This window comes from Pleurodeles waltl, chromosome 9, assembly GCF_031143425.1.
Source record: "Pleurodeles waltl isolate 20211129_DDA chromosome 9, aPleWal1.hap1.20221129, whole genome shotgun sequence".
Lineage (NCBI taxonomy): Eukaryota > Metazoa > Chordata > Amphibia > Caudata > Salamandridae > Pleurodeles > Pleurodeles waltl.
The window spans coordinates 228,000,823-228,014,279 of record NC_090448.1 but is presented as its reverse complement, the minus strand read 5'-3'; positions in this window follow the sequence as shown (position 1 = coordinate 228,014,279).

The window sequence follows — 13,457 nt, the reverse complement described above, 5'->3', positions numbered from 1 at the left end:
TACTATTAACTCCTTGCGATCTGTCAGGACATCCGTGATATCGGCTAACTCCTCCTCATATTGTGTGGTGTTTACTAGAAACGCTCCCTGTCTTATCTGCAAGGGTTGCATCCGTGCTCTCATCCTGCAAAGGTACAAGTGCAATAAACATTGAGTAATATTTGGAGATACCTCTTTTGACGAGTGTAGCCTATCTGTGTCACTAGCATGTGGAATCAGAGAACAAACAAAACATGATTCATTAGTGGTTTGCATGCCTATCTCTGTCATGTGCTGATACCATACATTATCTAATAAGCTAGCATGAATATTGTGGGATATATTTTCATACTTATATACTTCTCTCTGCAAGCGCTTAGTATACTGACACATTGCCATGCGTGGACTAAAGTACCATTGAAAGGTAATTGCTAAGATAACAAAGCATGAACAGAAAAACAAAATCGAAATACATAACTGTCCACCAGTAGTGTTGAATAGGAGCTCCGCTGGCCTCTTTAGGAAGGACACTGTCCTTCGTGTCTGTCTTTGTCTTTGCCTTTCTCTAAATGCTCCTGTGAAGATGGTGATGTATGACATGAAGCTGGGGACAATCGAATGTCTGACAGGTGTATCCATGGCTTCCTGCCCTCCACCTTCACCGCTGTGGGGGTGCTCTGGGTAACTAGGTAAGGGCCCTAGAAATTGCTGTCTTTCCATCGTCGTACAAAATTGCAGATGTACACTTGCTGGCCCACGGAAATTGGACTGGTCTGCTGGGCTGCAGTGGTGCACTTCTCCTGTCGTGCCACCTGTTTAGAGAAAAACATGACAGACTTCAATAACTGAGATAGATAACTACTCATTTCCTGTCCTAGGACCTCAGCTGTCTTTTGACCATCTGACCTCTGTCGAGCTATTTTTAAGGGAGTCGGCATAGGTCGTCATGTTACCATCTGGTGAGGGGTCAAATGATGGTCACTTCCTGGTTGTTTTCTGAGGGCATATAAGGCTAGGGGAAGGCAGTACAGCCAGTTTTTCTTCATTGTGACACATAATTTACTCATTTTGTTCTTCAACAGGCCGTTAAGGCGTTCCACTTTACCATTACTTTGGGGATGATAAACAGATGATCATTTATGTTTTATTCCTAAAGAGGTGCAGATGTGCTGAAACATGGCATTAACAAAATGGGTGCCGTTATCTGAGCGGATTGCTTCTGCGATTCCCCATCTAGGTACGACCTCTCTTATCAAAAAGTTGGCTGCTGCTTTGGCATCATTATGTACACATGGTCCTGCCTCGATCCACCTTGAAAAGGGGCAAACCACTACGATAAGGTATCTATAGTTATTACATCTTTCAATCATGTCAACAAAGTCTATGTGTACATTTTTAAATGGGCCCGTTGGACGTGGTATAGTTGATGTAATTACTTTTAGTGTAGGCCTTGGACTGTATTGTTGGCATATTGTGCATTCTGCAATATACATCGTAATAATTTCAGATAATTGTGGAATGAACCAGTCTGTCTGTAATGTGGCAAGAAGGTATTCCTTGGCAGTGTGTGCAGGGAGGTGTAGTTGCTCAAGGGCAATATACAGCAGAGCTTGTGGCATCACTGGCTTGCCTGTACTTTCTTGCCTATAGATAAAATCTGTTGGTGACTGTATACACCCTTTCATGAGGTAGTGCCTGTTCTTGCAATTTGCGTAAGTGCAATCATGCTGTCTCAGTGTATGGGGATGGTAACTCAGTAGCACTCTGTTGTCTGCTTGTCATCATCCCTAACGTGTATTCATCTTGTTCGCTGAAGTTTGGAGATGTTTTAGCTGCTTCTTTTGCTGCCTAGTCTGCCAAGGCGTTTCCCCTGGAGACAAGGTCTTGCTGATTGGTGTGTGCTGCACATTTTATAACCGCTACCTTTGATGGCAGAGTTAAAGCCTTTATCAATTGCGCTAATAGATCTTTATGCATTACAGGGGATCCATCTGATTTGAGAAATCCACTCCTTTCCCACCTGCGAATGCTAGAATGCACGGTGGTGGTGACATATGCTGAATCTGAATAAATGGTAACCTCTAGTCCTTCAGCGTGCTGTAGCGCTTCAATCATAGCTACTAATTCTGCGGCTTGCGCTGAGAAATGGGATGGGAGTGGTATCTGGCTCACAATCTGTAAGGTGTCAGAAGATCCCTGCTGTTCGGCTTTTACAACAGCTGCTGCTGAATTCCGAATCCCAGTTTCCTGATCTATGAAAGAAGACCCATCAACAAAGAGTAGCATGCTCCCTGGGATGGGGTCTTCTCTTATCTCACTCTCTTCCTCTGGGGTGTAAGTGGCACAGTCATGTACCTGTTCATCTTCATAGACTGGGTGTGCAAAGAATGTCGCTGGATTAACTGTGTGACACCATACCACTTGCAAGGATGGTATTGACAGTATTACTTCATATCCAGATACTCTCTGAGTTGTAAGAGTGCTCTTGCTTTTCTGTAAGATAGCGAATACCGCATGCTCTACATACAGTGTTAAAGGTGATCCCATCACTATGGTGGCGCTCTTTTGAACTGCTAAAGCTGCTGCTGCCAGAGCTTGCTCACATGGGCAATGCCCTTTCATGACAGGATCTAGCAGCCCACTGTAGTAGGCAATTAGTTTGTAGCCCATAGATGTCTTTTGAGTCAGTACTGCTGTCATTGTTGTTCCATTACAATGACAAAAGAGGTAGAAATGTTTATTGCAATCAGGTGTAGCTAACACTGGAGCATTTGTTATTGATTCCTTTAGCTCCAGGAAGGCTGTTTCCCTGTCATCGATCCAGTCTACTTTGTTTGCGTGGGACTCTTTTAAGGCAGTGAGAAGTGGTGCAGTCAGGGTGGCATAGTCAAATATCCACTGTCTCACATAATTGCAGAGTCCTAAAAACTTCTGCATCTGTTTAGTGGTTGTGGGCTTAGACATGTTCCTGATACTCTCTACTCTGTCCGGTGTCACCCTCCTTCCATCTTTGGATATTATCTGTCCCAAGTAGTGGACCTCTGTCTGCACGTACTGTAATTTGTTTTTGTCCACTTTGTAACCTTTTTCTGCAAGCATGCAGAGGAGACCAATGGTGTCATCTCTACATATGTCTTCAGTGGCACTGCAAACCATGATATTGTGTACGTATTGTAACAATGTACTCCTGCACTCTATGTTTGCTAAATCCTTCTTCACTATTCTGTTAAAAATGCTTGGCGATTCGCTATAGCCTTGAGGCAAATGCCTGAAGCAGAATTGAGTCTGTTTAAATGTAAAGGTAGTCAAATATTGGCTGTCAGGATGCAGTGGAATGCTGAAAAACGCATTCTTGAGATCGACCACTGAGAAGCAAGTGGCCTCTTTAGGAATGTTTGTTAGTATGATTGATGGGTCAGGTACCACTGGAAATTCTGGTATCACTACATCATTAAGAGAGCGAAAATCTTGAACCATTCGCCAAGTTCCCCCCTTTGCCTTGTGTATCAGGAAAATCGGAGTGTTGCACGGTGACGACCTCTGATATATTACTCCCTGCTCAAGTAATGCTTGTATTGCGGGGAGAATACCCTCTTCTGCCTCCTTGGACAAGGGGTACTGGCATATCCTAGGCAGAATTGCTCCAGGCTTCAAGATAATCTTCACAGGCTCAGCCCCTTTGATCAGTCCCACATCATATGGACCCTTGGTCCACAATACCTCTGGGACCTTTGCCAAGTCTCTCTCAGTTATCGTTGGGTCTCGAGCATGCCTGGACGCTGTTCTGTATTGTAACTTTACTCTAATATCAATGTCCATCTCAAACACAATTGTCTCAGTTAGTGGGCAATCATCAAATAGTTCTTCATCTGATAATTCTCTTAATTTAACCCCAGGATCTGTGAATATTATTGATGCCCACATCTCCTCTCTCCTGTCAGTTGCAAGCAACACAGCATATGTGGATCTTATTTTGAGGGCAGATATTTCCAATATCATTTCACGTTCTTTAATAGGATCCACAGGCTCGTGAGGCCTGAACGACAATTCCTTTGGTAACTGCACTGTTTTCCCTTGCAGCGCTAGTGTGTGTGCTATTAAGGCATACACACCGTGCAAAACAGCTTCGGTGTCAACAGGAGCTGCTCTGACCTGTTGTCCTAGCTCCTCATGAGCTATGAGGGACAATATTCTGCTCGGTGTAACACCTGGTGTAACATACCATTGACCCATCTTCCAGGAAGGAGATGGTATTATTCAGTTTACTCATCAAATCTCTCCCAAGAAGATTAACTGGTGACTCTAGGGAGTATAGTAGTGGTCCTTCAATTTGTTTATCTCCCACAGTCATGTTTACTGATTTGGTGAATGGAACACTGCTCACAGCCCCATAAAACCCTTGTGTGTCCATTGAGTAGCAAGAAAGAGGTAATTTCCCTTCCTTAATACACAATTTGATGGCCCCAGTGTCGATTAAAAACTTATAGGGGCGACCTTCTATGGCTACCGTCACAGTGGGTTCCTCGTCTGACCTGTGGGTTACCGATAGTATTGGACACACAGTGGCTATCTGCGGGCTCTGTCATTGCGTGTAGTTTTGAGTTGGTGCTCCCCCGAACATCTGGGGTGTTGCCTGGAAAGGGTTGCCTCCTTGCACTATTACCCCTCCCACCTGTGCCTGTCCTCCCATTGTATTGTTGACACCTTGTGGCCCACCTTTAGGGCATTGGCCCCTGAGGTGCAGCCCACTGGGCTTGGGGCCCCGACGGGGGTCCCTGCATGGCTTGCTGCTGGGGTGCCCATTGCACTTGCTGAGGCCTCATCTGACCCTGTTAGGTATTCCAACCTTGCGCTCTCTCATCGTTTTTCCTGGCTCTGCATTCTCGTGCAAAATGACCCATCTTGCCGCAATAATAGCATTGCTGTCCTGCCCTATAATTTCCCTGTCTCCTCCCTTGTGTTGTCCCTTGCTCTCCTGTAAAACTCCCCTGTCCCTTCTTTGTATCACTTGCTGGTTGTCCTCCTGGTGTCTGCACCTGTACTGGCATGGTGACGGACATTGGTGGTGCAGTCACAAGTGCCCCTTCTGTACTCGGCTTCTTAAGTTTTTGTTGCACCAACTTCGCTGCGGCCCTTTCTGCCTGCTCTGTCCTCTCCTTGTCTTTTTCTTGTTTTCGCTTGAAATAATGTATTATATGGGCCTGTATTTCGGGCCATGGCTTAGCCTCTATTCCCACCACTCGATCTAGATTTGCTTGAATGTCAGTGGGAAGGCCTCGCTTTAATACATTATAAAACAAAATTGCATTTCCTCCTGTGTTTTCCCAGTTACATCCTACCTCCTGGACCCATCGTTCTTTCATTCTACTAATGAATTCTGCAATATCCTCAGTTGGCTTTATACTTTCTGCCATAAGGGCTCCAATGTCCAGCCTGTCTGGGGACGTCTGTCGGAGCGCATCCCAAACATGTTGGCGGACATTGTTAAAAGATGACCCATCAAACTGTGTATTTATCAATGTTACTTGAGGGAACCCTGCCCTTACAAAAATTGTGTTTACTTCATCTCCCACTAATGAGCAGAGCAGGCTTTTGACATCTCCTAAGGCAAGGTTGACACCGGCAGTGTGTTTTTCAAAACATCCTATCCATTTCCCTGCACCTTCAGACAATGGAGGTAGTGCTCGCTTTAAATTCTCTCTGTCCATTTGTGACCATGGTACGTACGTGGGCACTTGCCCTCCCTTAAAAATAAGGGGCAACTGAGTTATTGGTCGAGGGCTTCCTGATCTGAGGCTTAATCTTGGATCTGGTCCAGTACTGCGTGTCACTTGAGTTGGTTTATCTTCGGCATACTTTTCCCAAACTGCAAGGCATTCTTGCATGTAAGGATAATTCCAGCTTGGGTCACCCTGTCCATGCCGTATGCAATCTTCTGTAGTCGCTAAATGAAAGGGTTGAAAAGACCCTTGTCGGGCCATGGCTTCCTTCCTTCTCTTTTAGTCCACCTCGCCAATTCATTTGAGAAGGGGAAACAATAATAACTACCCTCCTCTTGCTCTATCATCTCTATGGGTGTCAATTCTGACCTCTTTTTGAGTGTTGATGGTCTTTTTGTGACTGAGACACCTCTGGCTGTCATTACTCATTCTCATGGAGGGCACGGACGAAAATGGTATAACCTTCTATTGACTCCTTGCTCATACACACCCCTGTTAAACCCATTGTCCCATTCCTCATCATCTTCTGCCCCTGTTACGACTTGTGAACCCTCCGGGGCTCCTCGTATGGTGGCGTGTCTATACCTCCTCCCCACTCCTCTTCTTCTATCCACTCCTCTGCTGCCTCTCTTAATGTCTCTGCAGATGTGTCTCCAAGCTGGAGAATGACATGCCCTGTAGTCCATTGTCCCCGAAGGGGGGCAAGACTCCTAGATTGCTCTGCCTGTCTCACCGTGTGTTGCAATTCACTTACTAGCCTGTCTCTCCCGCTCGGCTCTGGGTCAGCTCGAGGAGCTGATGGGACAGGAGCGGGGGTTGCCTCAGCTCCCTGTACCTCTAACCTCTCCTCCTTAGGCTCAACCCGAACTGGATCTTGGTACCCTGCAGCTGGCAGGGTAGGGTACAATCCATAAGGTGGGGGTTCCCCTAGTGAGTCTCCTGGGGATTCTATTTGCGTTTGTGCCACTTCTTGTATTTGTGTCACTGCCTCTTCGGGCGCAGTAGACTTGTCCTTCTCTTTTTCATGACAGAATACTCGCCATAGTGACAGAATAGCTTCCTTCTTCTGCCTTTTCTTTTTCTTATATGTTGAGCGAATGTAAGTTAACGTGTGTTCAGCTATGTCGTGGTCAAATGTCCCTTCTTTTGGTCATGGTTGAGCGTGACCCTCGGTGCCTTTATGCCACTGCTTACAATATTTTAGTATTCTTTTCTTATCTGAAGAGAACGTTTTCATCATATGATCCAAAGGGGTATCCATGATCCCCATAGGACGGATGTTTCCTATACGTACCTCTTGCAGTCTAACTGATACACTGTGTATTTCTTTTTAGCTTCTTGTCTCTTGTGTGTATTTTGGCTATACCACTGTTGCTAACCTACAGCAGTATTGGGTAAGGTCAGTCCTACTCAGTATTACCTGACTTCACATATATATGGTTGTGAGACCGTATCGGTGAACATCAGCCATGCTTACCGCTAGTCTGTGTAACACCTCTTCTATGGTAATGGTATGGTATGGGGCGGGTGAATTTATAAGGGGCCTAAGTGGATTTGTAGCGGAAGCAATGCGTGTTATAACGTTGTCATGTATGTAGATGAGTATTTGTGGTGCTCTGGGATGCGTTGAGCCATTCATTGTTTAAGGCAGTGAAGTTACAAATATCTGTGAGGAATGCATCAAGAAGAGCCTCTAATAAAAGGGGTGATTGAGTTATTATTTCAAACCTCGGGGTGTTACATGGGCATGGGGGTTGCCCGTGTGCCCATTTAAATACTAATTTTAGCTCAAGGGTATCTGTTTCCTGCCACAGAGAATTATCAACCTCACTCATAGGGATTTATTATCAACCTTTACTTATTTTGGAATTGTTCATTCGGACCTCCTGTGTTTTTATTTACACTAATTATTTCCCCTTTACGGGCCGCTTTAAGGGTGTCTATTGGGATGTCAAAAATATGGCAGAGGTCTTGCACCCTCTCCTCTTCACTTATATCTGACTGCGTGACAGCTGGTGGGAACACCTGCCATTTCTCTATGACCTGACCTTTATGATTGTAAAACACAGTACCATTTTCGTTCTCTTTTTTACTCATTACTCATGAAGCGCATTCACTGGTCCCTGTCGCGCTTTGCAGGTTTGCAACCAAGGGTCTGGCTGTACTCAGACTCCCACTAATATCTCAGCCCTGGTCTCTCTCCCCCAAGGACGCCTTCCAGATGTTACTCAATCTGGGAATCTGGTGAACCGGGCGTGTGACTCCGTCAGGGGGAAATATACACTTGTTACTCGGTCCACCTCACTATTTCCTACTCTAACCCTCCGGATCTAACCGGGATATCTGGTAGGCATTCCCAAATGAATGTCTCTTCCAGGGGCTGCCCCCTGGGTAATGCACTACTGTCGTCCAGGGGCTGCCCCCTGGGTAATGCACTGCTGTCTATTACACTAGCTAGTCTTCCGGTCTGACCGGGAAATCACAATGTATTAATACCATACCATCAAAACATTGCTTTAATCCCCTGACTAGTCTTCCGGTCTAACCGGGTAATCACAATTTATTTTTAGCATAACAACATAACATTGCATTTAAACCCCACATAAATCATGCATGCATTTTGTCATATTATAGTTGCCAAAAAGAATCGTGCAATTGAAAATAATAAGGTACAAGCCCAACCTCTCTCCACCCTTCAGGACAGCAACATCTGGAATCCCCGACTGCCTGTTTGAATAGGCAGGTGCAAGCTCACCTGTTTTTGTTGCGCGCAGTGTTCTATTCAAGCAGTAAGCCGGCTCTTCCTTCAGCTGCGTCCGGAGAAGAGAAGGGGGCCTCCTGGCTGGCTCGCCAGATGTTGGAGGGTCAAGAATAAAAAACAACAAGACTCAGTTTGGCAATTAATATGAGCATTTATGAATAACGGCCGGAAGGGCAGCACAGCTCTATGACTGAAACCGCACTCAAATTTGTCAGCTCAAACAGCCCTTTTTATATGTTTTCGGCACCTTGAATGCGTCTTATCACTTGTCTTGCATTTTGATTTAAGCACTTGTTTGGTACATTGTATCTCTACTTACATCAGCATAAAGCCACTTTTCTCGTGAGAAAGCATCTAATTACACGTTTGCAGGAAAGCGAAGGTTACATATCTGTCATGGGCACATTTGTTAATAGCCAGCAATATCTTTTATCTCACGTTCTAAAGGCTGTCTGTATTTCCTCCTTTTCTAACTCCAGACTTGGAACCCCGTCTGTCTGGCCTCCCTCACACAGCCGCTGGCCTTCAAGCATCAATGCTTATTATGTTCCCGTCCTGAAACTCCCTTGGTGTGTCTTTCCCTTTTGAACGTGGATTAGAATGCGTGCCTTTCCTGTGATTATATTATCGAGTTATGATTCAAGCTTCTAGGCCCTTCTACGTGCAGCTGCATTATGAATAACTATGTCTTTGTCTCACTTCCCTGCCTCCTGCACTGACCTTTTTACTTGGATGCCATGAGCACTCGGGCCTGTATTCCTCTCTGATCATGTACGACTTTGCAGGTTTTCCTCCTAACTCATGCATTAGCAAAAATGGGACTTCTCTTTCTATTTTTCCAGTGCCAAACATATTCACTACACTTAAACCTTACCATCTTGGTACAATAAGTGCACATCTGTAAAGCTGAGCTGATGGCTGTGGTTTGCCAGATTCCTAACAGTTTACAACTTTTTTGGGGTCGAGCCTAGCACTGTCTGGATGTAAAAGACATATTCTGTGCTTACCAAAAACATAGTTGGGATTGCATCGCGCTCATTGCTTACCATTAGTTGACTTTACCATCATTCTCCTTTGTTTGGTTATTATTAATGACTTGCCTTGTACATCCTGTGTCTGACTCTCCTCTGATTGCAAAAAGAACAAGTGATGGACGGGATGCTGAACAATGTCAAACACTCACCCCCAGTACAGAGATCTTGGCCTAAACCGATTGTCCTTTTTTGCTACCCATGCCATTCCAGTCGAACAAAGCATATGCTGATGGCATATGCAAATTACACAATTGGACAGTAATATTGCAATTGAATAACACCAAAGGCTTAACATTTTAATATGAATGAATAGGAAGGGAATGCACCAACTACCTGAAAATTCTACACATGCAAAGTCAGAACATGCAAAAATGCATATGGTTTTGGCAATTGGAAACAACCTCTAATAATGATAGGCTCGCCTGATAGCTCAATGCTGCTCACATTCCCCAACCAGCGAATACATAGCTAACATTCTTACAACACTTTCCAAATAACTTACTCAAAACAGCTGATAGTAAATATGCCTTCAACGGCTAACACTGGCTTTACTAACTGCTGCTAATTTACATTCTTATAGTGTATGAAATAATAAGGCCAACAGCAGCGTCTCTGTGCTGTGTATCCTAAATATTGTTAACAATGAAGCATTGCGTCTTTATACTTGTTTGCTATTTTCTCACATTCTGTTTCATTTCTTGCACAATGGACTTGATAGTATGTGCCCCTTTGTTCTCATCAGGTTTTGCACCTCAAATGAACTGGAAACAGTTTAATTAAAAGATTGGCTTTGTGCTGCTGGAGCTAGCTGCTCCATAAGCTGTTTGAGGTCTGTCATGCTCTGCCTGCTAGGAATTGTTCACATTTCTGCTTAGGCACAATCTGCATACCTATCATATTGTACGTGGACACTGTTATACTTGGAAAGTTAAGTACTGCATGTGTATTTCTGCAGATGTACATACCATATACTCTAAATCTATGGTACTATGCACCTCCCAGATGCAGTCTGTGTACCTGTAACACTGTACACCTATGGTGTTACACTTGGAAAGCTAAGCACTGCATGCATGTTTTGGAAGAGGTGAAGACTGTGTATCTATTAGACACCAAATATACATTGTTAGCCTTGGAAGTCCAAGGATTGCATGCTTGCTTCTTCAAAGGTGTAGGCTGTATACCTACACTACTGCACCTCTGAAATATTAGCCTTGGACGTTTATTTCTTCAACGGTGTGGTCTGTATAGCTATAGTACTATCCACCTACAACGTTAGTTTTAGAAATCTAAGTATTGTGTTTTTTCAAAGGTGTGGACTGTCTACCTGTGTACCGTAAACCTACAATGTTAGCCTTGGAAAGCTAAGTATTACACACCAGTCTCTTTACAAATCCGTACCGTGTACCTAAAGTACCATATAGCTACAGCTTTGGAAATCGAAGTATTGAGGGGGTATTTACAAGCAGCTTGCTCAGCTAGTGCATCACATTTTGTGAGGCACCAGTGGTTCAGGCTGCAGGCCCATATCTACAAGGCCATGCAAAGACCTTGTAGATATGGGGTTAGGCAACAAAGCGCAAGTTGCTGCGTTGCCCTACTTTGCGTCATTGCACATTGCAGCACACGTAGAAAGAGGAAAACGCCTCTCATGTTTGTTGTTGTGCAGGAAGGTGTTCCTTCCTGCACAAAAACAATCATCTCCGCAATGCAGGCACCCTTGCACTATGTTGCATGGCAGCAATGTGTGCGCCAGCGCAGGGGAGAAGGAAAGGAATGATCCATATCTTGTAGACACGGGGCATTCCTGCCCTAAAGTTTTGACACAGGGCAGTGCAGCAATAAGACTTACGGCACTGCCCTGCATCAAAATGTTGAAAAAGAGGACCTTAGTATGTTCTTTTTTTTCAAAAGTGTGGATCGTATACCTTTAGCACTGTACACATAAAATGTTAGCCCTGGAAGTCTACGTATTGCATGCAAGTGTCTTCAAAAATGCGTACTGGGTACCTATAGTATTATACACCTGCAATCGTAGCCTTGGATATCTAAGTATTGAGTGCAAGTCTCTTCACAGATGCTTTCAGTGTACTACAGTACCATACCCCTGCAATATTAGGCTTGGAAGTCTAAGTATTGTGTGCAGGTCACTTCACAGATGTGTACTGTGTACCTATAGTACCATGCACCTGCAATCTTAGCCTTGGAAGTCTAAGTATTGCGTGCATGTCACTTGACAGATGCAGGCTGTGTACCTATAATACTATACACCTGCCGTACTAGCCTGGGAAATCTAAGTATTGAGCGCACGTCATGCATAGATTCTGGGTGTATACCTATAGTACCATATACACCTGCAGTAGCCTTGAAAGTCTAAGTATTGTGTGCATGTCACTGCAGAGATGCTGGCTGTGTACCTATAGTCTCAGACACCTGCAGTATCAGCCTTGGAAGTCTATGTATAGCATGCACGTCACTTCACAGATGCGTACTGTGCACCTATAGTACCATACACCTGCAACATAAGCCTTGGAAGTCTAAGTATTGCATGCAAGTCTCTTCACAGATCCGTACTGTGTACCTACAGGACCATATCCCTGCAATATTAGCCTTGGAAGTCGAACTATTGCCTGTAAGTCTCTACACAGGTGCGTACTGTGTACCTCTAGTACCATACACCTGCAATATTAGCCTTGGAAGTCTAAATATTGTGCTCAAGTCACTTCACAGATGCAAACTTGATACCAATAGTACCACCCAACAGCAATATTAGCCTTGGAATTCTAACTATTGCGTGCAAGATTCTTCACAGGTGCAGGGTGAGTACCTATAGTACCATACACCTGCAATATTAGCCTTGGAAGTCTAAGGATAGCATGCATGTTTCTTCAGAGATGCAGACTGAGTACCCATGGCAGTGCACACCCAATACCTATGGCAGTGTACACCTACAATGTTATAGTAATGTAAAGTGTTAGCCTTTGGAAGTATTGCATGCAGATTTTTGCAAACATCCACAGAGTTATGCTTGGAAAGCTAAGCATACATGTATGTTTCTGCAAAGATGCAGCCAGTATACCTATAATTGTGCACACCTACAGTGTTATCCTTGGAAAGCTAAGCTTTGTATAATTATTTCGGCAAAGGCATAAACTGTATGGCTATAATACTATACAACTATAGTGTTATCCTTCGACAGAATATTGATTTGATCTTTTATTTGGTATCAGATCTGACCTGTGCCTCAGCTACATTCAAAAGAATTTTACCTGTTGAGTGCATTAAGTAAAATAAGTAAGTCAAATCGATGTGGAAGAACTTGTATGAGTCAACATACTTAGAGAAGGGATTATAAAAGTTTAGCGTTTAAAAACAAATACCAATTAAGGATCCCAACTATTATTTATGCAAAATAGTAATTTTTGAATTTTTATAGTTTTGATAATATGCACACAAGATGCTTTAATGTGGAAAGAACGTACAGTCTGGGGTAACAACCTTCATTCTGACCTACATAGTTATTGAAAAATGCAGTGTTTCACTTTTGACAGAATTGATGATAATTGGCAAAGGTCAGGAAGATTATGAAAACCTTGAAAAGTTATGCCCCGATTGGACATTAAACTATGCACAGAAAATAGCAAAAATGCAAGGACAACGTTCTTGCTATGGCCCTCATCATGACAATGGCGGTAAATCCCGCTTACCGCCATGGCGACGGCCACCAACATACTGCTGGGGTGGTGAATATCCATTCCACATATTATGACACACACACACACACCAATCCAACAGAATTCTGCCACATACACAAATCCACCAGCCCATAGGTCATTGGTAAACTGTCAGTACCAACACCCATACTGTTACGCCAACAAAACAACGCCCACTACATCAAGACCTACAAATCATCACAGAAGACATTCAATGGTGGTAAACCATTGGCGGTACACACCGGACACCCAA